Source organism: Dermacentor silvarum, chromosome 2, assembly GCF_013339745.2.
Source record: "Dermacentor silvarum isolate Dsil-2018 chromosome 2, BIME_Dsil_1.4, whole genome shotgun sequence".
NCBI lineage: Eukaryota > Metazoa > Arthropoda > Arachnida > Ixodida > Ixodidae > Dermacentor > Dermacentor silvarum.
Window position 1 is genome coordinate 253,891,681 of NC_051155.1, and position 24,219 is coordinate 253,915,899.

Genomic DNA, 24,219 nt, shown 5'->3' on the forward strand with positions numbered 1-24,219 from the left:
GCGCGCACAATTTGTTTCGTCCGGTCTAGCCGTTCATCCAAGCATTAAAAAAAAAAAAAAAAAAGCATTGGCCTGCGTGCTACACCTCGATCAGATAAATATAGTGACTGCACCGGAAACTTGTTTTTATGCTTATCACTGCTTCCAAAATTTAAAAATATGGCTGACTAATGGAGTAGCACACGAGGAATAAGGATTATAAACAGGGATAAGGTGCCTCAGAAAGGCTGGCCAACGTTTCGATAGGAGGACCTATCTTCGTCAAAGGCGGCCTCGTCATCCTCGGCGGGTTAGTTTTAAAGGGTTAGTAGAGTGACGTCACGTCAATGTCCGCTGTGGCTGGCTGTCACAGCGGACACAGCGGACATCGACGTGACGTCACTCCACTAACCCTTTAAAACTAACCCGCCGAGGATGACGAGGCCGCCTTTGACGAAGATAGGTCCTCCTATCGAAACGTTGGCCAGCCTTTCTGAGGCACCTTATCCCTGTTTATAATCCTTATCACTGCTTCCATTGACACTCAGAAAGCCGTTCAAGCATCGTTGCGCAAATTCAGTGCGGCCGCGATATAAATTAAGAAATGAAACGGCGAAAGGTTGCGATATGCAACGCACTAGTGCAAAGTGGCTGTTCATGGCTAGAACTTAAGATGAGAATGCACATCAGCTATGTAAAAACTCTTTCAAATGGGAATTTATTAGGCGGGACGAAGGGCAGGCGTCTTATCTTGGATTACAACATCACTAATACAGTTTACTGATGAAAACCTGAGCAAATGCCTTCTTTATTCCAATTCCACTTAACATAGACCGTGCATATTATTCATTTGGCTTTCGTCCATTGAGGACTGAGTGGCTCGTCCCATATCTAAAAAAAGAGGTGATTTTCCTTTTTTATTAAATTGCATATGAGAATGTGCCAATGTCAGCGTGTTTGACAATGCATGCGATAGCCTGTCAACAAGTACACTTACACCCACGACATAATAATCCCGCCGACCCCCCCCCCCCCCTTTTTTTTTTTTGCGAAGACACAATGCGAAAAAATTGTGCATGAAGCAGCTCGATAACTTTAATAGGGTATAACCATCCCAGAGGCTTACGCTCTCATACACTCCCACAATGGAAAAAAATGTTGAATAAAAACATGCAAGCGTGTTATATACAACGCACGCGCTTTGTAAAAAAAAAAATCTGTAGCCAGGATGGAACAAATTTGAAAAATCAGGCACACATCTGCACAGAAAACAGCAATATTACACAGGGTACACAAAGATTTAAAAAATACGCAAATGTCAACCATAGTAGTGTTGTTGCCGTCCCTTGGATATACTCAGATTATTTTTTACATTCCGCCTAATTACATAATTAGTCTTAATTATTCCACTTCTCAAATATTATATTAGATGAAAAGTGTCAATGAGAAAATTGTAGAGCAGCATGAAAGACTCTTGATGCAGCTTTCTATTGCTCAATACGCGCTACGTAGAAGTGTTTTCCCGAGCGTGAAGAAGCCCACGAATACACGCAAAGTGCCTCGAGCGGCAAGTCGCGCGGCAATTACGCGTGTGTTCGCGGGTTTCTTTCACGCTCGGAAAACACTTTTATGTATCACGTATTGAGCAACAGAAAGCTGTATCGAGAGTACTCCATGTTGCTGTACAATTCTCTTGTTCACGCTTTCTATCCAATTTTAGCATTAGAAAAGTTGATTAATCAATTATGAAAATAATTATGTAATTACACGGAATGCAAAAAAATATAATCTGAGTATCTCCAAGCGACGGCAGACAACATTACCTTGGTTCTGTCCAGCTACGTGACATTTGCATATTTTTAAATCTTGGTGCATGATAGTTAAGCCACCCAGTATATATATTGCCCATGCAGCAAAATTTGCACAAACTTCTGTGGCACACAGGAGGTTATCTCTTCCGCAGCGGCTTTCGAGGTTTATTTGACGGTGTGAGGTTCTTTGGACTGTTTGGAAATAAGGTGGGAACCCTTATATCGAGCTGTATCGAGTTGTATCGAGACCTGTACAGTCCCCAGAGCAGCCAAGTTACTTTCATTCGAAGTAGCGATGAACAGGATACAGAGCCTTCTTCTGTAACTAGCGATGAAGTTAGAAGGGCCTTGAAATACATGACCAGGAGAAAAGCTGCTGGAGAAGATGGAATAACAGTCGATTTAATTAAAGTTGGAGGAGACATCATGCTTGAAAAGATTGCGGCCCTTTATACGCAATGCCTCACGACTCAAGTGTACCAGAAAGCTGGAAGAACGGCAACATTATACTCATTCATAAGAAGGGAGACTTTAAACAATTGGAGAATTATAGGCCCATCAGCTTGCTTTCAGCATTGTATAAAATATTCACCAGGTGACGTTGAGTTTACTCGCGTCTATTGTGCACCGAATAAAGTTGTTTCACTCACTCACTCACCAAGATAATTTCAAATAGAATCAGGGCAACACTTGACTTCAGTCAACCAAGAAAACAGGCTGGCTTCAGGAAGGGATATTCTACGATGGATCAAATCCATGCCATTAGTCAGGTAATCGAGAAATCTGCGGAGTACAATAAACCTCTCTATATCGCGTTCATAAATTATGAAAAGGCATTTGATTCAGTTGAGCAGTCATAGAGGCATTGCGTATTCAAGGAGTACATGAGGCCTACGTGAATATCTTGAGAAATATCGACAAAGATTCAACAGCTACATCGATTCTCCACAAGAAAAGTAGGAAGATACCTATCAAGAAAGGAGTCAGGCAAGGAGACAGAATCTTCCCTATGCTATTCACTGCATGCTTAGAAGTATTCAAGCTCTCATGCTGGTTAGGCTTAGGAGTGAGGATCGAAGGCGAATATCTCAGCAACCTTCGGTTTGCAGATGACATTGTCCTATTCAGCAACAATGGGGACGAATTACAGCAAATGACTGAGGACCTTAATGGAGAAAGTGTAAAAATTGGGTTTAAGATGAATATGCAGAAGACAAAGATAATGCCTGGCAAGGGAACAATAATTCAGGATCACCAGTCAGCCTCTAGAGTCTGTAAAGGAGTACGTTTATCTAGGTCAATTACTCAAATGGGACCCTGATCATGAGAAGAAATTTACAGAAGAATAAAATTGGGTTGGAGTGCATACGGCCGACATTGCCAAATCCTACTGGGAGCTTACCACTGTCGTTGAAAAGAAAAGTGTACATTCATTTCATTCTACCGGTGCTAACATATGGGTAAGACTTTGGTGGTTAACAAAGAAGCTCGAGAACAAGTTAAGGACCGCACAAAAAGCGATGGATAGAAAAATGTTAGGCCTAACGTTAAGAGACAGGAAGAGAGCGGTGTGGATCAGAGAGCAAACGGGGATAGCCGATATTCTAATTGACATTAAGAGGAAGAAATGGAGCTCAGCAGGCCATGTAATGCGTAGGATGGCTAACTGGTGGACCATTTGAGTTACAGAAAGGATACGAAGAGAAGGGAAGCGCATTTGAGGACTGCAGAAAACTAGGTTGGGTGATAAAGTTAGGAAATTTGCAGGTGCAAGTTGGAATCAGCTAGCTCAAGACAGGGGTAATTGGAGATCGCAGGGAGAGGCCTCCGTCCTGCGGTAGACATAAATATAGGTTGATGATGATGATCATTATGATGATCATGATGAAAACCTTTCCCAGCAAACCCATATTGAACAGATAATCAGTCATGGTAATCGTTTTCTTGGTTACATAAAGCGCAACTTCACCTTCGCCCCTACTAACCTAAAGTTTTTGTTCTATAAAACACTAGTTCGTTCGAAACTACTATATGCATCGTCCATCTGGAACCCACATATTCATTCCTTATCCCTATATCTTGAGGCCATCCAAAACCGTTCTGCGCGTTTGATTTTCTCTAACTATTGAAGCCCTCCAAGAGTTACACTAATGAAATGATCGCTTAATTTGCCTGACCTTTCACTTAGACGTAAATCTGCTGGGATTTGTCTTTTCAAAACAAAAACATACAATTCCCACCCCATTCTACGTAACTCTAGATTTGTTCATGCGCGGACCATTGTTTTAAAGTCGGTGTGCCCAGTTGTCGCACTAATATGTATGTTAATTCATTTGTACCCAACAACAAGCACGGACTATAACCACTTTCCCGTCGACAACGTCTCCATCATCAAATACGACAATTTTAGGACCGGCGTTTCCATTCACTTGATGTAATTATGCGATGTCACCCACTTCTCTCTGTAGTGTCAGTTGCTCTAAGTAAATTAAATTAGATATCCGCTTATACTAAATCGTGCAGCTCACTGCTCATTTCCCGCAGAGAATAAGTTAGCCCCTCTGTTTTCTGTACCAGTTACTCAGGCAAAACATTTATCGGTTCGTCTTGCCAGGCTAAGTGCGCCTGTAATAACACAATCAATCTATCTGCACACACATGCCTCACACAACTGCTGCCTACACGGAAGAGTTTCCGGTAAAATCATTATTGCAACACGCTCGAGATACGTTGAGCTATTCTGTTCAGTTAAGTATGTCCTTCTTAAAAAAGAAGAAAAATCAGGGCGACATCAAGTTCCATCCCTGACTTTTTCACCGTACGTTATCTGTAGTACATCTTCGTAAACATGGCCCTGAACAAGACGACACAGTGGATTAAAAGACGAGACAGGTGCCTCCAGTCTTTTACTAATATGTGTCGTGTCTTTAGTGCCATTTCAACAAAGATGAACCTGCACCAAGAAGGCCAACAGCATGTTCTACTGTACTTGTAGTACATCCATAGCAATTCGCCATATTCGTAGCTTTCGAAAGCTTCAATAATAGGGAAGCAAAATAAAGTTCTGTTCTGCTATGAATTGATTATTGTGGAGAGATCGTTATCAAGGTGGTTTACTTGTAGTATGCACGAGATATATAGGCTTCGAAAGAAGCAAGCATGGCAAGCTTTCTGTACAGGTAACCCTACAATCACGCTGTCGACGCACGTGCCTCGATGGGGCCAAAGATGGAGCACGATTACACGTGCTACCAGTCTTGCCCCGCTGTAACAAGTTTGTAATACAGTACCCCTAACTCGTCCAATCATCAACGCTAGTAAACTGTATATATCGCCATAAGTCTGATATATGTTACCATCCTCTTTTTCTACGTTTCTTTATTTATTTTTTCCTTGCGAATGTAAATGGTCGAAGCAAGAAGCAATAACCTCATTCGATAGCTAGTCTAGAACTTGAACTACTCTACACCAAGCAGCCTAAGTTCCTACCATACTGTGAAGCACGATTTGTCTCAACGTACGTGGGCACGCACTGGTAAAAAGAAAGCGAGCCTGATGTATCGCGCACATTGAAAGAAAGAAAAGACATCATTATGAAAAGGAAATGGTTCTGTCTCCAGAGAAAAATTCTAGCGCACAGAACCGATTTCGTCGTTGCTGGTGCCAAGCGCATCAGATGCCGAGGAGATTGCCTGAGGCGACAGACAGCGGCGCGCCGGCCACCAGTGCGGAAAACGTAATGAGGAGGGAACGGCGCCGGCTGCTGCGACAACGGTGACGGTCGCATCGCGACACAGGCCGCTGCAGGCTGGCGCATTTGCACACGCGCCTCTTGCGCGCATACGCCCATGGTGCTACGGAAGGACATCGCTCGCGGGAGGCAGCCAACCGCACGATTCGAGCCAAAGCTGCCCGGGCGCACGCTGCTCCCGCTTTGAGCGAGAAACGTATACACGGCGCCCTTTCTCCTCATTTTCCCTGCTCGCGGCTGCGTTCTGCCCAGGCTGGGCCAACTACCGAAAGAGAAACGAGACACTCTAGCGTGTGCGTCCTTGTGCTTGCGGCTGGGTCCCTTGTAGTTAGGATGGAAGGCGAAAGGAAAGGAAAAACAAAAGGTGCGGGGAATATATCGAGAGCGTGCGGCAGAAGGCGAAAGGAGCAGCAGCCAGCAGGTTCTCTCATTCACTGCTGAAGTGCTAAGAAGCTCCTCTTCTTCCGCCGCGGCTGGCTCTCTTCGCCACTGCACGCGCCAGACGGGGGCTCATTGTGCGAAATCTGTGGCCCGATTAGCACTAATTCCCGTTCCCGAGAGACGATGCAGAAGCACAAAGAGCTCGGCAAAGGGCGTTCCGGCGAGAGACAAGGCACGAGAAACCGAAAGCGAAACAGTAATGAAAGAACAAGAGGTGGGCCGGCGAAAAAATATATAACGAGGCACAGGAAAGGGTTCCCCGGAGAAAAGGGGACATGAGCGCTCCTAGTCGCTTGTTTGTTTCTTCCGGCCATCCTCATTTAGGCCATGGAAACAACGCCTCGCATCTAGGCTGGGAGGAAAAATGTAGAAAAAGCGTTTATATGGAGATAAAGAGCTAAAGGCGCTTACGACGCCATCTTTATCCCCGCGATCCCACCATGGCTTCGATGGATTTTTATAGGGATAGAAGCTGCGGTACACTCAAAAAGGCACGGAGAGGCCTAGGGAAGTCTCTTTCTCGCTCTCTCTCTCTCGCTCTGTGTGTGCGCGCGCCACGCGTGTGTGTCGAAGCACTACACTATACATGTCTGATCTCACTACATACCTGAGCACACACATGTTAGCACATATCACTGCACCAAAGATGTCCGCTTTTCAAACATCCGTTTTCCGTGGGTAACTAGACGAGGGAATTTGATGACCACGTCTCGGCCAGTAACAATGGTATGAACTGTTCGCAAAATCCTACCTATGACGTCCCACCATTCAGCCGGACTCTGCCTCCGATGTTGCGCGATCGCCTCCCCATACGACGCAACCACGCGGGAACTGGGAATCTGAAGTCGACGCTGTTCCTACGAAATTCACCGATGTTGGCCCTTAGCGTCATTTAGTGGGCTCTCCTTGACGGTCAGCTTGTAGCGATGGGAGAATCCTGGCCTTGACGGTCGTTAGCGCTTCCACAGAAGGCGGTGTTTGCTGTCACCTCGAATGGCGCTTCTTTGTTGACCCCTCATTAGCCGCCGCCGGGTCCGTCGTCGTCTAGATTTCGTGGGAAACACCCATAGAATGCTCATTGCCGTCTTGAGAGGCAACAATGCACTATGTACCACTCGTAAGAATAGCTACCACTGAAAATAAGTGAAATTATATAGTGAGCATCATATATATCGCTCACTAGTCATATTATTGCGATAGCAATTATATGGACACTTCAACCGGATTTCTGCCGTCGGCGTCGCCGTCGCCGTCGCCGTGAGGTTCCGTATAGATAAAATCTTCGCCGCGCGCCGTATGCCCCAGCGGAAGCGTGCGGGGACGCGCGCTATCACGGAGAGCGAACGCACTCAATCTCCCACGCGCAAGCAAGGAAGCGGAAAGCCAGCGCCGGAGGGAGCAGGGGGGGGGGGGGGGGGGGGGGTGCACTTCTGTGCCAACAACGGCGCTCGTCGCTCGTCCGCACAGTCTCTTATCTTACAGGTGTGTCCCTTCGCACGCGCTGCCCACGGTAAGCGCTTCTCATCAACACTACCGTTTCACACGCGCCTTCTCGTGGTCATCGAGTCTCTCTTCATGTCGGTCAACTTACGCCGCAGCACACCTACTTACTTAATCAGCTCATGTTTACTACAATTCATATTGCTACCAAGGCCGCTCACCTTACTTCGTATGACATTGCTGTGTTGCTATCGCATTCATTGTTTCGCCCTTAGGGCGAAACTGTGACATTTTTTATTTATAAATGATCGTGCAAATTGTGCAACTATTCCACTGCGATTATTTGCGGATGATTGTGTATTATGAAATAGGATAATATCCCTAGACAATCCACTGGAAATGCAGGCTAGCTTACAAAAAATTGCGGAGTGGTGTGACCAATGGCAGATGATACTAAACCCAGAAATATCTGTGTCTATGTCCATAACGATAAAAAGGGTCATTCATGCTAACAGCTACAAAATTCGTGACACTGAACTAAAAGAGGGCATCATCATCATCATCGTCATCATCATCATCATCATCATCATCATCATCATCACCAGCCTATATTTATGTCCACTGCAGGACGAAGGCCTCTCCCTGCTATCTACAATTACCCCTGTCTTGCGCTAGCTGATTCCAACTTGCGCCTGCAAATTTCCTAACTAAAAGAGGTAAATCAACATAAATACTTAGGTATACTAATTACTGAAGTCCTTAGGTGGAACGCAAACATAGATATGGTAAGCGAGAAATCCAGCAGAGCTCTATGGTGTCTCAGACTTAACTTACGTAGTAGTACACCTGAAGTAATAAACTTGGCATATAAGACCTTAATAAGACCTATTATAGAATAGGCAAAAATCTTGTATGTGAATTGAAGCCTTCTGAGGATAGGATAGGAATAAACTTTATTTGTCCAGCGGTTAAGGCTGTTGGTGCCCGGGGCTAGGCTGCCAGGGGTCCATCGCCGGAGAAAAATCTTTCGAGATCCTCGGCAATGGCCCTGGCCCGCTGGACGGCCCACTCCTGGTCCTCGGGTGCCTCGCTGAGGAGGGCGGCTTGCCATCTCTCAGCGAGGCGCCCCGCTTCAGAAGGTCCTGCTGTTATCTTCCCTCTTCCTCTTGTTCCTTCTTCTTCAGGGCGTTGACATTCCCAAAGTATATGGGCCATATCAGCCCGTTCGTGCTCGCACCACAGGCAGCCGGGCGATGGGTGCAGCGCGGGCCACAGGCGGTGCAGGTGATAGGGGTTGGTGAAAGTGCCCGTCTGCAACCGCCTCAGGTCGACTGCCTGGGACCTGTCCAGCCGCCCGTGGGGTTGTGGATATGTCATACGTTCTTGCCTATAGTGTGCAAGAACCTCTCGGTACGAGGCCGGAAACTCCTCGATATCACAGTCGGCGTCCCCGTGGCCCCCAGCTCCGACCGCCGCGATTTGGGTTGTGTGGCCAGTTAGGAAGCAACAAGCTAAGGCAGGCCACCAGTAGCCACACTCTTCATTAAATCACAACTACGCAAACAGATGCAGAGAAAATTGGCGGTATATTGACTTACACATGGAGAGGGAACAACAACACATCAATGGATAAGAAACATTTCCCTCATGCCACCGCACTTCCCTACAAAATAACACAGAAGCCAGGCAATCACCGGACACTGTATATTTCTAAACTACCTCTTAAGATACAACAAAACTGACCGCAACTCTTGCAAATGCGGAAAACCTGCGTAAAAGAGCGATGATCAGCTCATAGACTGTCCCCTAAAAATAAAGGAAAGACTACTCCTGACATGCAAATTGTCGTTGTACTTGAGCGCTATAATTGAGCGTTGTACTTCGTCCGGGTAATGATGCCGGTGAGCAGGATTGTTCCAGGCCGAGCACCCTACTGCGACCAATGTGTCCAATGAGGTGGACAGCAAGAGTAAAATCAATGGACAGGTTCGTTGAGAACTATGAAAGGGTGCAGGCGACTTTGCCGGAACTGGTACAAGGTTAAATCTCGCTCAGTGGCACCAGCAAGACAGCCATAAAATGACATGATAAAGTATTAAAGAAGTTCGAAACTTTATTGGGTATCAACCTTTCTATGGCCCTGTTTGGCTCATGCGAGGAGTTAGCGAGGATGCTTCAACGCCCACTGCAGGAGCAAAAGAAGCAGGTCTTTGTGACCGCTTCTCAAGGCTACGGTCTGACGCCTCATTTGACGTCCTATGGCAGCGGACGAACTGAAGGGCAACACAGTTAGGTCTAAAGGAACCTCGTGTGGCCAGAATTTCGCAGCCGCTCAGAAGGCTTGTTGTTGTATCTTAAGAGGTAGTTTAGAAATATACAGTGTCCGGTGATTGCCTGGCTTCTGTGTTATTTTGTAGGGAAGTGCGGTGGCATGAGGGAAATGTTTCTTATCCATTGATGTGTTGTTGTTCCCCCTCCATGTGTAAGTCAATATACCGCCAATTTTCTCTGCATCTGTTTGCGTAGTTGTGATTTAATGAAGAGTGTGGCTACTGGTATGTTGAGTGGCCTGCCTTAGCTTGTTGCTTCCTAACTGGCCACACAACCACCAGTTTGAAAATTTAACTATAGCTCTTGTCAAAAATTTTATTTCAGCTAGCATAAATGGTCGGAAAGTGTGTGTGTGTGTGGGGGGGGGGGGGTGACCACCCCCCCCCCCCCCCCCTGTCCCTGGTTCCGGAGTCCCTGCTTGTGCCCTGATACAATGACGTATCTCTGAATCACATGTCACATGTTATCTGCCCAGTGAAATACTTTCCCACATGAAATGTAAATCTCATTGACATAATCAGTTATGGATTCTGCAGAAGTGTTATGCTGTTTCTTGCAGTCTTATCTTTCATGAATACTTGCATAATGTGAAAAAGGGTACCTTGACATCCTAAATGTTATGTATATATGACCACACAACTATTATTTTCACCTGATCAGAGGAGGCTCTCGTGTCATTATATTAACTGAACTTCTTTAACAATGAATACGCGACAGGTACTTGCATGTGAACAAGTGCAAAGGTAAGCACGTTGACGAAAGTATCTTTCAGTCATATTGGCAACAAAACTATCCCACTGGCTTTTTTTCGCACGAAAGGTGACCACACATCTCTTGATCTAGCAGATTGATCTTTTATGTTACAAGTCTGTGTTGTTTTCCTTGAAACGAGTAGTTTTACATATGTCTACGACACGTAGGTCCTTCATAAGCTTTTCTTTCTTTTTCTACAACTTTGATATCAGTTTTCGTGGGAACAATATACTGCATGTTTTTGAAAGCTAGTCATTCAGCAGCCATTCTTTCTTGGAAAGCTTCTTTGCAGCAAGGCTCTAAAGTTGCTGATGGACTATTTACGTCAATTTTTTTACATAACAATTAGTAGTCTTGCATTTAAAATTTATCCTTTGTCCCCAATATTTACCTCACTTTTTGCACTAGTTAAGGTGTGGTACCTAATTATATGGAAATAAATATTGCTACTACAGGTACGTCTGTCGTCGTATGACTATTGAAAATTTGATACATACTATTTTATTCAATGGGTACTTGAAAACATTTACATTCGCCCACCTCTACTTCTCGTACAATGCACAAAGAGGCGCCCAAGCCATAGTGGTGCTTTATGAAGTCTTATTTTGCTGCATGTAACAGTGTCAAAAAGCAGCTTCTCACGGGGAACTTGATTGTGTTGTGTTGTGTATTGTTCTTCTGCCATATGTATTCTGAATGTATAGTTATATCACAGATATATATATATATATATATATATATATAACCTCTCAATGGAACATACATTTATTTGATACACATGAACTTGCACCCTGTTCAGTTGGCTTTCAAAGTTATGCTGATTGTGGCCAGCCCACAGTATCTATAGAGGCATGTCTGCGATGTGATATGAGGGCATGTGTGCAGTGCTACTGTCAAGCCAGTTACTGTTCCCACAGCAATGCATTGAGTAAGGTTATTGCATAATTATTAGTAAAAAAAGACAGCATTAGCCCAGGTTTTAAGGGTGAGAAAATGCTTGGTGCACTTCATCAAGCATAAAAACAGCATATAATGTGACTACATACCATGTTCTAGTTTGTATTCACAAAGTATTTACAAAATGGGGAAGGTGGCAGTGAGACTCCTTGGGGAAACAACACCTCCGTCGTACTGATGGTATGGCGGGACCGTATAATTTCTTCATTGCTTGGTTAAAAATATAATGGTGGCTTACAACCTATGAAGTGCCGCACCAGCAAGGCTGAACATCCATCTTTACTTTTCAGTGGCTTAAATAATGGTGAGCAGTTAGGCTTTCAAGCACATTTTGGTAACAAACATACACCACCTTCATTTCAGAGTAATGGGACAAGGTGATGGTGCATAGCCATGCTATTGTACCTGCGTAGCCATGGTATTGTACCATATATTAGCCTGGAGGCTAATATATGTTAATAGAGTCAACAAGTAGCTGTGATTTGTTAGGTTAATTTACTCCACAGATAATGCTGCAATAAGGTTTGTGCAACTGCAAGCAAAACAAGAACGAGTGAAACATTACTTGCGTTATATGGATTAGTACGGTACATGTGAATGCGTACCCGATTTGCCACTATGCATTTTTTTTCTCATGGAAAAATTTTATGTTCAGCACAGAGGCTGAGTCACTGTAGGTTCTTAAATGCAAATTTCTGCGTTCTGTTTCACAGTGCTCATGGGGCTATCTGCGTTTGTGTGACTACTTATGGAGTGACCGGATGATGATAGAATACGTCCAGATTGCAGATTTACACAGAACATACTGTTCATTCGTAACAAAGCTCCACCCAAGAAACTATCTGTTGGTTATGAAAATAACAAAATGAGAACAAACATTCCCTTACTTTCTTGTGCTGCCCTGCACATGGTGCTAATGAACTATTGTGTATGCAGAAAATCTGTTCTTTCATTAGAGGTTGGCGCAAGTTGCACTGACAGACTGAACATGCCTTCATTGCCTACAAGCTACAGCATGTTGGAATTGGTGTAACATCAGGCATGGAAAATGTTCTGTGCTACTTGTGTCTTGCGCACCATACGAGCCAGCATTTGATTTCATTGTCATGTACCTATTTAACCAGTTACTGATTAAGAAAGGCAAATATAAAACCACTTACTATATCACCCATTTCGCATGCGAGACCAATCCACTCATTGCAAAGCTTAGTCACTTGATTATTTTGGTTTGCTCTGAGATAAAATACCGGTACTGTGCACCTGTTTATATTAGTTCATGCAGTTATCACTTTTTTAAAATGTGGCTGTGCATTAACTAGCTAGGTTGTCACTACATGAATGACATTTGGCCCATGCCCAGCTCAAACAACTTGAGTAGTTTCTTATAGCTCACTTACTTCATGCATCCTGCGCAAGATTATTTTTAATCTAGGGAAAAGAATGAAAAGAGAATGCGTGCATGGACGATGTTGACAGCAGAAAGCAGTCTCAAGGCGATCATCCTTGATTGTCACCATTGCTGAGAGAGGAAGCCTGCCTGTATGCACTTTGACAACAGGCTGTATATTGTTAAAATGCAGAATGAGGTATGACTAAGCAGTGAAGGGGCAGCAGATTGCCCACCCAGGTCTGCTTGCATGGGCATTGCTGCCTTGTGTGCCCCCGTAACCCTCTCTCATCTCTTAAGGCATGAATGAGATAATAACTTCGATTTGCGAGGACATTTTTAGCAACAACAAGAATTGTACATCTTATGTGTTTTCACAACTAATGAGGTGTCTTTTCAGCAATCTGAATTAATATTTGTTTTTATACAAACATTCCGCTCTTGAACACATATCTGATAAGGTATCTATCACACACACACACACCCACACACACACACACACACACACACACACACACACACACACATCACTTTTATGTCTAAGCAATTGTGATCAATTGCTTAAGACATACTGGTGGTGGGGTAGTCGGTTAGTCATGAGGGAATATGGCAGCGCAATTCAAAACAACGAGAGAGAGAAAAAAAATCTTTAATGAGCATAAGGTTGGCTTCACCCGCCGTGGTTGCTTAGTGGCTATGGTGTTGGGCTGCTGAGCACGAGGTCGCGGGATCGAATCCCGGCCACGGCGGCCGCATATCGATGGGGGCGAAATGCGAAAAACACCCGTGTACTTAAATTTAGGTCCACGTTAAAGAACCTCAGGTGGTCCAAATTTCTGGAGTCTCCCACTACGGCGTGCCTCATAATCAGATCGTGGTTTTGGCACGTAAAAACCCCATAATTTCTTTAAGGTTGGCTTGATTTGCTGGAGTGGTTCCCTCTTCACGGGAACCCATGCGCTATCTTGGCTGCAACCGTCCTCTCCACCAACATGATCTGGTCCGAGAGGCGGGAGCTGAACAGCAGCGTCTCCCACTGCTCCTGGGGGTGGGGGGTAGGGGGCCCCTAGGGGCTAGAGGAGGCAAGTCTGGATTTTGTTTGCAATCTATGACAATGTGCCGGAGTGTTCCTAGCTGTTCGCAGTACCTACGTTGTTCGTCATATTGAGTAGTTAATACGAGATGAAGGCCTCTTTGGGTGCGGGAACGTGTTGGTTTGCAACAATCTGAGTGTTGTCTTTTGCGTCTTCGTGAGCTGTGGATGCGGTGGTGGGTGTTTTCTGCGGTTGAGTCTATAGTGTTGAGTGATTTCTAGGTATGTTGTCAGTCTAGTGAGCTCTTCTGTGTCCTCCAGCGCCTGGTCGATAAGTTTTCGGGACTTGGAGTGGGCGAGTTCATTGCCCTCCAGGGAGGCGTGAGCGGGTGTCCACACTATTTCAACATTTCTTTCTGGCAGCTTGGCTGTTAGTATGCGTTGAGTCGTTCGTGCCACCCAGCCCGACGTAAAGCTCCTGCACACTTCTTGAGAATCAGTTATAATGGCTGTTGCCGTAGTTTGTGTGAGGGCTAATGCGACGGCTAGTTCCTCTGCTTCCTGTGTTGTTGCATCTGGCATGGTGGCTTTGACAAGGAGACCCATCTTTGTCGTTGCCACGACGGCTTTGGCTCTTCTGCTACGGTATGCATGCGGCTGCATCTGTGTAGACCACCTCCTGGAGGGACCCGTAAGTCCTGCCCAGGGCCTTCGTTCTTGCTTCGTGCGGCCCTTTGTGGTGGGCACGGTGCATATTTTTCGGTAAGGTATGGATCATGATGTGATGTAGCCAATCTTCTTGAAGTCATCAGGGTGGTTTAGCATCCGTAGGGGAGTTCCACTTGATTTGCTTAAAGGGATACGGACACAAAATCAGAAAATTTTACGAAAATGCTGAAAATGAATCCTCAGTGTGTGGTTGCACCGAAAAGAAGTAGTCACTTAGCTCATTTTTGAGCCGATGGCTTTATTTTTGGCGTTTTTGTGAGCGCGCGCCTCGCCGCCCGACCCGCGGGAGTTGGAAGGCGTGACGTCACGACACCCTCGTCGGATAGCCAGCCTGCCGGCCGCGGTCATTCGGAGCGCGCCGACGCCGCCATCGCGAGCATGGATTCGAGGTCTGGTGCGTCTACCAGCGATGAGAACACGTCTGAAGATGAGGACCATTCCAACTTGGTAAGAAAGATTACCGCTTACGGTTACGAGCCTTCCGCGTCAAGCGACGAAGCAGAGCAGGCTGCCGTGGAAGTGCCGGTCAGGTTTTCGCGAACCGTAGCGCGAAGATTTCGCTCTGCACCAGACACTTATGCAAGAATTATTGGTCATTTCCTGGTGTAAATTTTCGGCAGTGGCATAATCATGTTCCTGCCGAAGATTGACACCAGCAGCGAAGTAGCATACACTTGGTTACTGCAATATTAGCCGTTTTTGTCTGTTTGAGCTCTGCGCCACCAGGTAACGGCACCATACAGGCCGCTCACGTTTACGGTTCCGCTCGAACGCCCCAACGCCCGCGTTTACCTTATTACCGGACAAGCTAAAGCTCTCTAATAGGCAGGTACCCAAAGTTTACGCACGTTCTCGTCTCTGGGAAACGTGTGCGACGGCGTGTCACGACCGACGATGCTATTATAACAGCAATATCTGGGCATTTACTTCCGCCGCGACGAACGCGTCAATACCGAGCGACGACCGCGGGAAGGCGCATTTAAAGACGCACCACCTGCGTGGAACGCCGACGGGGATAATGTTTCAGACGAACCACGTGCGATGATCTCCGAAAGGGCTGAAACAAACGCTGCAAGGGACCGACACCCCCGGAAGCACTGCGACGGCTGTGGCCGATATTGGCCGCGGTTGGGTGCTATGATGTCAAATTTCAGCTTTTGCCGGCGGCCGCTTGGAGGCAAGGTGCAACAGAAAATCGCAAAAAAAAAGATGTTTCTTTCTTCAAACACACTAAGGCGTTTGACACAGTATTACATCGATACATACTGCAACACCCGTCAAATTCCAGGCCTTTGTCAGGTCCTTTCTCATGAATAGAACCGCTACTATTGAAGTGGGGCAGATTCGGTCGAGCGTGTATGAACTGGGGGCTCGAGGTACCCCCCAGGGATCAGTCATCTCGCCACTGCTCTTCAATATAGTCATGAAGGGTCTTTCAGAAAGGCTGGGCGGCCTCCCGGGCATAGGTCACGCTCTGTACGCAGATGACATCACTATCTGGTGCCCAGGGGGCTCCCTAGCAGAAATGGAGCAAGCTCTACAAGCGGCCTTGGACGAGACAGAGGCTTACCTCGCGCACACAGGTCTCAAGCTGTCTCCGAGTAAGTCGGAGCTGTTACTCTACAGACCGGCGAGGCAAGGGGTTAGGGGTCTGACACCGCTCGACCAGCTACCCGTGGCATTATACGCGAATAATGGGCAGAAGATTCCTAGAGTCGACTCAGTCAAGATCCTAGGCCTGCTCATAGATTCGAGGGGCTGTAATGCCACAACAATTACCCACGTTACAGCCAAGACGGAGAACATGTTGAGGTTAATCGCTAGGGTGTCCAACCGAAAGAAGGGGTTAGGTGAGGACAACCTCCTTCGGATGTACCATGCATTTCTGATGAGCCATATTAACTATGTGGCGTCAGCTCTAGTGTGGTCGAAATCGGAAAAGACCAAGTTAAATACCCTCATGCGCAAGAGCATCAAGAAAGTGCTAGGCTTGCCGATTGCCACGAGCTCCGACAGGCTAGATCAACTCGGAATGCACAATAACATAGACGAGATCATAGAGGCACAGGTCACTGCCCAGGTGGTCAGGCTGTCGTCGACCAAGGCTGGCAGGCGAATCCTTGACGAGGTTGGCATGGCTCCTAGGATAATGGAGGAACGGCGGATAACACTGACACGGGAAACGAGAGAGACCTACATGGTGGGGCCCTTCCCGCGAAATGTACATCCACATCATAACGAGGGTAGACGTAAAGCCCGTGCACGAGCCATCTTGAAGAGAGTTAGGGATGACATAGACTCTTCGCTCTTTGTCGATGCGGCGCAATACGGCAACAGGAGAATGTTCGCGTTGTCGGTTATAGACGGGCGGGGAGTGCTTCGCTCATCCGCCTCAGTAAGGGCGGCCACCCCGGGTATAGCAGAGCAAATCGCAGTTGCGCTGGCCTTGTGTGACCCAGAGCATTTCTACATTTACACCGACTCGAGAGACGCAATCAGAGCATTCGAATCGGGTAACCTCGCACGAGAGGCGGCCTCTATTCTAGAGAAGAGGGTTTGCCCCGCTTCTCATTATATTACGTGGTTCCCCGCACACATGGGGACGAACGTTCTCGAGGGCTTCCCAAACCTCAACGAGGTGGCCCACGACCGTGCGCGAGAACTCACGCGCCGCGACGGTCTGGAGGCTCCGGAGGGGCAGGAAGAGACTCAGCAGAACGATCCACTTCTCACATTTAATGAAATTACTAAACATTACCAACTTGGCAGGAGAGCTTTTCCTCTTCTCACCCGAAGCTCAGCAGAGGTCAGTCAGCTACTCTAAGAATGTTGCAGACGGGATCTTTCCCGTCGCGGGGCTTCCTTAGTAGGATATACTCAGACGTGGACCCTGGTTGTCCCGACTGTAATGAACCCTTTTGCTCTATGGCTCACATGCTCTGGCGATGTCCCGCGTTACCTAACGACCTACTCTCCAGCGAAGCCGAATGGGAGGAGGCCATCAGAAGCACGGTACTCCGAAAGCAAGTCCAGGCTATCCAGAGGGCCCAGGAAAGGGCGGAGCGTCATGGCGTTCTGTCCTCTACGTGGGCGCGGCCAGCGGTTACAACGGCCTCCCGTTAGGGGGTCCTGACAGTAGCTCCTCAGGATCAAATAAAGTTCGTTGTCTGTCTGTCTGTCTTGTTCTTGTTTTCAAAGCTGCTTGTTGTATTCGTCATTTTCAACAGTTCAACTTTTGTTCCGACGCAAAAAACCACCCGCCACCTTTTGTGTCCGTATCCCTTTAAGAATTTTTTGTCCTGTTCGGCGGATTTTCTGACTGGAGAGGTGGCCCTCTATTAGTTCTTCAACTGTGTTATGGAGACCCATACAGAGAAGTCTGTCTGTGGATGTGCACATAGGGAGACCAAGGGCTTGCTTTGTGGCTTTTCTAATGAGTTTATTTTGTTTGTCTTTGTCCGTTTTCGTCAGTACCACGTACGGTACTGCGTACGTAACCCTAGAGAGGATGAAACCTCGAACGAGGTGGATGGTGCCGGTCTCTTTCATGCCTCGGTGTCTGTTTGTTATTCTATGAACCATATGTGAGACCTGCTGCGTCGTCCTGGAGAGCATCTGGTCGCATTTTGCATCAGCTTGTATCAGGAGTCCCAGGATTCTGAGGGTTTTGCAGGGCTTTATAACCTGTCCCCCTAGGTTGACCTGTATGCTATCTTCATCCTTGGGGCAACGCCGCCGGACCACAAGAAGCTCTGACTCTGAGGCGAGCAGACAAGTGCGCTCTCCTTTGTATACCGCGTCCGCTGCCAATTGGATGGCGTCTTGCAGGCCCCCGAGCGAGTCCGTACCCAACCATAGGGTCACATCATCTGTGTATAGTGCATGGCATAAGAGCGCGATGTTAAAGAGAAGCGGGGAGAGAACTGAGCCTTGGAGAGTGTCTCTGCTTCCGAATGTGATGGGGTCAGATGCTATATGCCCGATCTTGAGTATGGCTGTGCGGTGAGATAGAATTAAAATCAACGAGGTAATTGCATGTTCTCTCCCACAGCCTGTGTTGTTGAGATTCCGAAGGATCGCCTCGTGTGCCGCGTTGTCAAATGCCCCCTTCAGGTCTAGCGCGAGAATGGCCCGTGGCGTGTCGCGGGGACGACGATCTCCTTCTTCAATTGAATTAGCACGCCCTGGGTTCCAAGATCTCGTATAAAGCCAAACATGATGTCTGGCATTTGCTGGGTTTCGCCCAGGTGTTGTTGCAGGCGTTTGAGTACTATCCTTTCCATCACCATGACTATGGATGATGTGAGGAATATCGGCCGCAGATTGTCAAAGTGCGGGGACTTGTCCGGTTTGGGGATAAAGCGTACTTCGGCTGTTTTTCATTCTTGCGATAGCTTGCGTGATGTCCAAAAGTCATTTAAGTGGTCTAGAAGCGTCTCTAGGGTCTGATCTTCGAGGTTAGCTAAGAGTTTGTGAGTAACCTGGTCGGGGCCCGGGGGCACTGCTTCGCCGGCTTTTTTCATCAATGGAACAACGACGTAACACAGAATGAACAAACACGACTGCTGTGTGACACTGGCATATTCCATCATGTAATTAATTGTACACGCTCACTTTTAACTTGGCAGCTACTAAAAAAAACGTGAGCAAGTAAATCAACAAGCCGTATAGTTGAATATTCACTTGCGTGCTCGGTGATGAAGAAAAGTGACTTGTCGATCTACACAGCTGTATTCCGCGATATGTATGTCAATATACAGGGTGTTCATTTTTAAGTTTTACGGAATTTTTAAAACTCGCCTGTGACAGGTGGCATTACTGTTATCTTTGAGCTGGGTTATTCGAAGAGGTGGCCATTAGTAGCACAAGAAATCGAAACACATATTCAACTAACTAACAAAAATTGACTAATGAACTTCTTAGTGAATTAATTTACGACACATATTGCAATTTACGAATTATAGCCGGTGAGTTTGCAAGATGTATCCACTTGAAATGAATTTCCAGGATGACACCAGTTTAGAGATATTATTTCCCAAAGTGTGGGACGAAATACATGGGCGTTCCAGTTACTTTCGTGCTTCAATGTATAAAACAGCATTTTGGTAAAAAAAAGTAAGTAGAACAAGAGTGCATTTTTACGGCGAGTTTGATAGCGCTATCTCCAAACTGGCGTCATTCTAGAAATTCCTTCCAAGCAAAAAAAAAAAAAAGAAACAACATCAACAACATCAGGACAACATCGAAGACAACATCATCAACATCATCAACATCATCAACAACAACATCAACAACATCAACATCGAAGACAACATCAGGACCCTCTGAAGCTGGCGCCTGACAGAGAGATGGCAAGCCGCCCTCCTCAGCGAGGCACCCGAGGACCAGGAGTGGGCCGTCCAGCGGGCCAGGGCTATTGCCGAGGATCTCGAGAGATTTTTCTCCGGCGATGGACCCCTGGCAGCCTAGCCCCGGGCACCAACAGCCATAACCGTTGGACATATAAAGTTTATTCCTATCCTATCCTATCCTATCCTTCCAAGCGGATACACCTGACAAGCTCACCGGCTCCAATTCGTAAATCGCAATATGTGTCGTAAAGTAATTAACTAAGAAGTTCATTAATCAATTTTTGTTACTTAGTTCAATATGGGTTTCGATTTTTCATGCTACTAATGGCCGCCTCTTCGAATAACCCAGCTCAACAATAAGAATTATGCTACCTGCCACAGGCGATTTCTAAAAAAAAATCTCTAAAACTTAAAAATGAACACCCTGTATAACGCTGCGGCACTTCAGCGTGCTACGCTGTTGCTTCGACAAATCCCTTGTTCATTGGCTTAAAAGCGCGTGTGTTCGCGTGCATGCGTGGTCTTGCAAGGCTTCGCTAGCACATCTACAAAAAATGCGCCATCGCACCGCACACAACCGAGTACATAGCGATGTATGTTGTTACAACAGTATGCGGTAGCAATGATTAAAAAAAGAGAGAGAAAACGAAAAAAAAAGACCCAGGTAAGGTCACTGCACAGTGTTCGAAAGGTGGGTCACCGCGCCAACGCAACACATGCAGTCGCAGAACAGAGTGTGACAGTGCAAGAGTCGCGTTGTCACCATGACGCGGAAGCTTGAACCCACGTCTACAAAAATATTCCAATGTCGTCTGCTGTTGACGATAGTTGCCGACTTGGAACATCTTTGCCCCGTCTCTCGGTTGCAGCTCTCAACAGACGTCGCGTCCCCAAATCGGAGTGCGGACGCCGGCACATGCGAACCGCTCGAGCTAACTAATAAAAAATAACTAAAAAGAAAACAAACGCATTAACAAAATTCTGGCACGGGGCACAATTTTTCTGATCGCCAGCCACGGTGTAAGATATATACTCTTTAGGTGGGGACACTTCTCGGCTTGCTTGCGAGGCGAGATCGACCAGATAAAGTAGCAAAGGCGCGCGCCGATCGGTCAGGTGCCGGCAGCGGATACCTATCGGCGGTACGAGGCAACTTCAAGACAGAAAAGGTTTTATCTAATGTTGCTATAGCAACCGGCGCTTCGCGGGAAATCCGGATTCACACGACGGGTTAGACCACTTAATCAGAGACATGGCTATAGCTTCAACAAATCATGCCGCGAGCATTTCGTCAGCGGCTTCCTTTTGTGCGACGTGATTCGGCTGCAATGAGCCACGTCACGCTCGTCCGAAGTATAAACCGGCGATCCGTCCCGTGCTGTGAATCTTGCCTTACGAGTTTGAACGCCACTTGGCACGTTTTGATTTGGCCTTGTCACGGTGGGCCTTACCGAGGCGCATTTAGAACGCAGGCAAAAGTTTTCGCGGACATGGAGTGCGCGCATAACACAAGCAACCAGAGATCGCGCCGTCAAGGCGATGCCCTCTTCCCTCGCGCCCCTCACCACCGTGACCTACTTTCACGCGTCGCGCAACCATTTCGGATTTCCCGCGAATCGCCCGGTTGCTATAGCAACTGTAGATAAAACCTTTTCTGTCTTGAAGTTGCCTCGTACCGCCGATAGGTATCCGCTGCCGGCACCTGACCGATTGACGCGCGCTGTTGCTACTTTATCTGGTCGATCGCGCCTCGCGAGTGTCCCCACCTAAAGAGTATATATCTTACACCGTGTCGCCAGCTCACAAAGGCTGCGGATGCGCTATTGCAAGTTGCCAGTCGCAGGTTATCTGTTTTGCCAGCCAGAGGGCGCATGCGTACGGCACCGCTGGCGCGGTCCCAGCGTGAATCAAATTTCGTGCCTGGTTGCGCCGACTGCCCGCCGTCACTGAACTGCCCGCGTGCGGTGCGGCTTGCGGCAATGGGCGGCTCGAGCATGTACAGGCCTTAACACTGGGGCCGCACATTTCAGTTTCGTTGATTTATACCATCTCTGTGCGGGGTGGTGCAGTCTTTTTTTTTTTTCATTGACATCATAATCCATAACTATAGGGCCTGCTTCGCCAGCGAAAACAAATGAAACTAGATAATGTGCTCACGCGGGAACTATCATAGCAGACGCCATTCCAGCGTTGTAACATGTTGCCGTAGGAGCGCTGCAATTGGATAATTGAATTTGGCTCACACTGATTGGCAAAAACGAAGGACATGGCTCATCTTTCATTGAAAACGCGTTTTTCTAACATGGCTTTGCAGCTTAAATTGTCTCTTTTTCATATATTTGAGTGTGCAAACGAAGTGTATGAGGGTGCAGTTTCTAATACATGCAATTTTGGCTTAGTTTCGGTTTCCGGATTTGGCTCACTTCGAAAAAACTTCTCATGTGTCATTGGCGGATAAACTTCGCTAAGGATATGCTTGTATGGCCAGCGCTTGCTTTAACGAACCAATCTAGCGCACGAACTCGTTTGTAAACACGTACGAACCCTGTTTTCACCTCTCTGTCACAGTCCTTCCTCCGTCCCGATTCGTGTTAACATTTCTAGGCCTCAATCATCTCTGTTGAAGCCTCTAACAAGCAGCTAGCCGCATATCCTTCGCGCTTTTCTTAGATACAGTTGAGCTGGCGAACGTTGTTTCCTCGTATTGAGCTACCCTCGTTCCACTATGTCACTTTACGCTTCGGCTGCCACCCACCCTTTTTTAAACAGCGGCTCCCTTCAACGCCGGAGCTCTGCGTCTAGCCCACTGATCTGATTTTGAATTAACCACGCAAATACCATAGGTGAGGCTCAAAGACTTGGAACTAATAAGCGTACAGGGATACTTTTAGAGCTTCCCCGCTAATCGCATCACACCCCGTCGGCTAATCCATGTTAACAAGGGCCGACGGCGGAACGTGCTCTAAGAGCCAGGCTTTTCAGTGGACGCGTCAGCTAAATAGCGACCCATTCCGGTGTTGCTCCGAGCGTGCTTTGGCTGTTCTATTAGCGCAGTCGCAACGAGGCTGGAGATTGAAACTATAGTTGGCTGAGTAGGCGAGGACGTGGTAACGGCCGCTTGCATTTATGGCCACAGCGAGCCGAGCGCTTCGGCACTAACGCAAAAGTAGCTACTCCCCACTACAGTGCAGTGTTAAACGGGGAAGCAAAGCCAACGAAATTTGTTACCAGCAAAGGGCGGTTGCGATGGCACTGCTCGCGTTAAGGGCGGCATGCGGGCTGCGCGAACCCTTCATTACGACGTTACTCGCTAGTCATTTTACTTATCTCAGCGCCTATAAAAAAAATGTGCCAGGGATATATGTAGGCGCCAATAAGTGTAAATTACACAGTGTTCTTTTTCACGGGCAGGCTGACACATTGGGTGGCGCCATGAGGTTCTATGTTGCCCAAGCGGTATAGCGCTTCGGCAACATACCGTAAAAACCGGAATATAGGTCAAACTTTTTTTCAAAAAACCATTGCGAAAAGTCGACCCTCGTCTGATATACCGGAAATTGGCGGAAAAACTACGGAAGTCTTGCAACAATGGGCAGATGAAGTAAACAGCCGCCTTCGCCATCGCATTCAGGCTGCTTTTTCACATTTTGTTTGAAAATGAGCCGAAGCCGACGGCAATTCACCGTCGCCTTCAAGAAAAAGGCGATTGAGTACGCGGAAGCCCACGGCAACCGTGGGCTTCGTATCGTGCGACCATCGACCCGCGTGTTTGTCAGCACCTTATGATCACGGCACGGGGCAGCATTTAAATAAATACTGTCACCATTGTGCAACCGGCTGAGCCGCATTTGTTTAAAGGTAAGGGTGTCTTTCGGTACTTTTGCCATTGAAAAATATTTTTTTTTTTCATTTTTAGAATTGGTTAGTTGGGGGGTCGACCTATATTCCGCTTCGACCTATAGTGTAGTTTTTACGGTACGTCAAATCCGTGCGGACGTGGATGATTACTTTGGTGCATGTACCGCATCTGGACGAGCCAAAGATTCGTAACCAGACATTCTGAGCGAAGCCGATGTATTTGGTTCGCAAATGAACAGTATGCGGAAATTATTTCTAGAAAGGAATTGACAGAAATCTGATATACGGGTTCTGGGACCTCTGGTATTATATAGGAAAATCGCGGCTTTTTTTACTTCAGCGCGAAATATGGCAGTGGACGAGCCGTGGCACTTACTAAAGGCTTGAAATCACTGCAT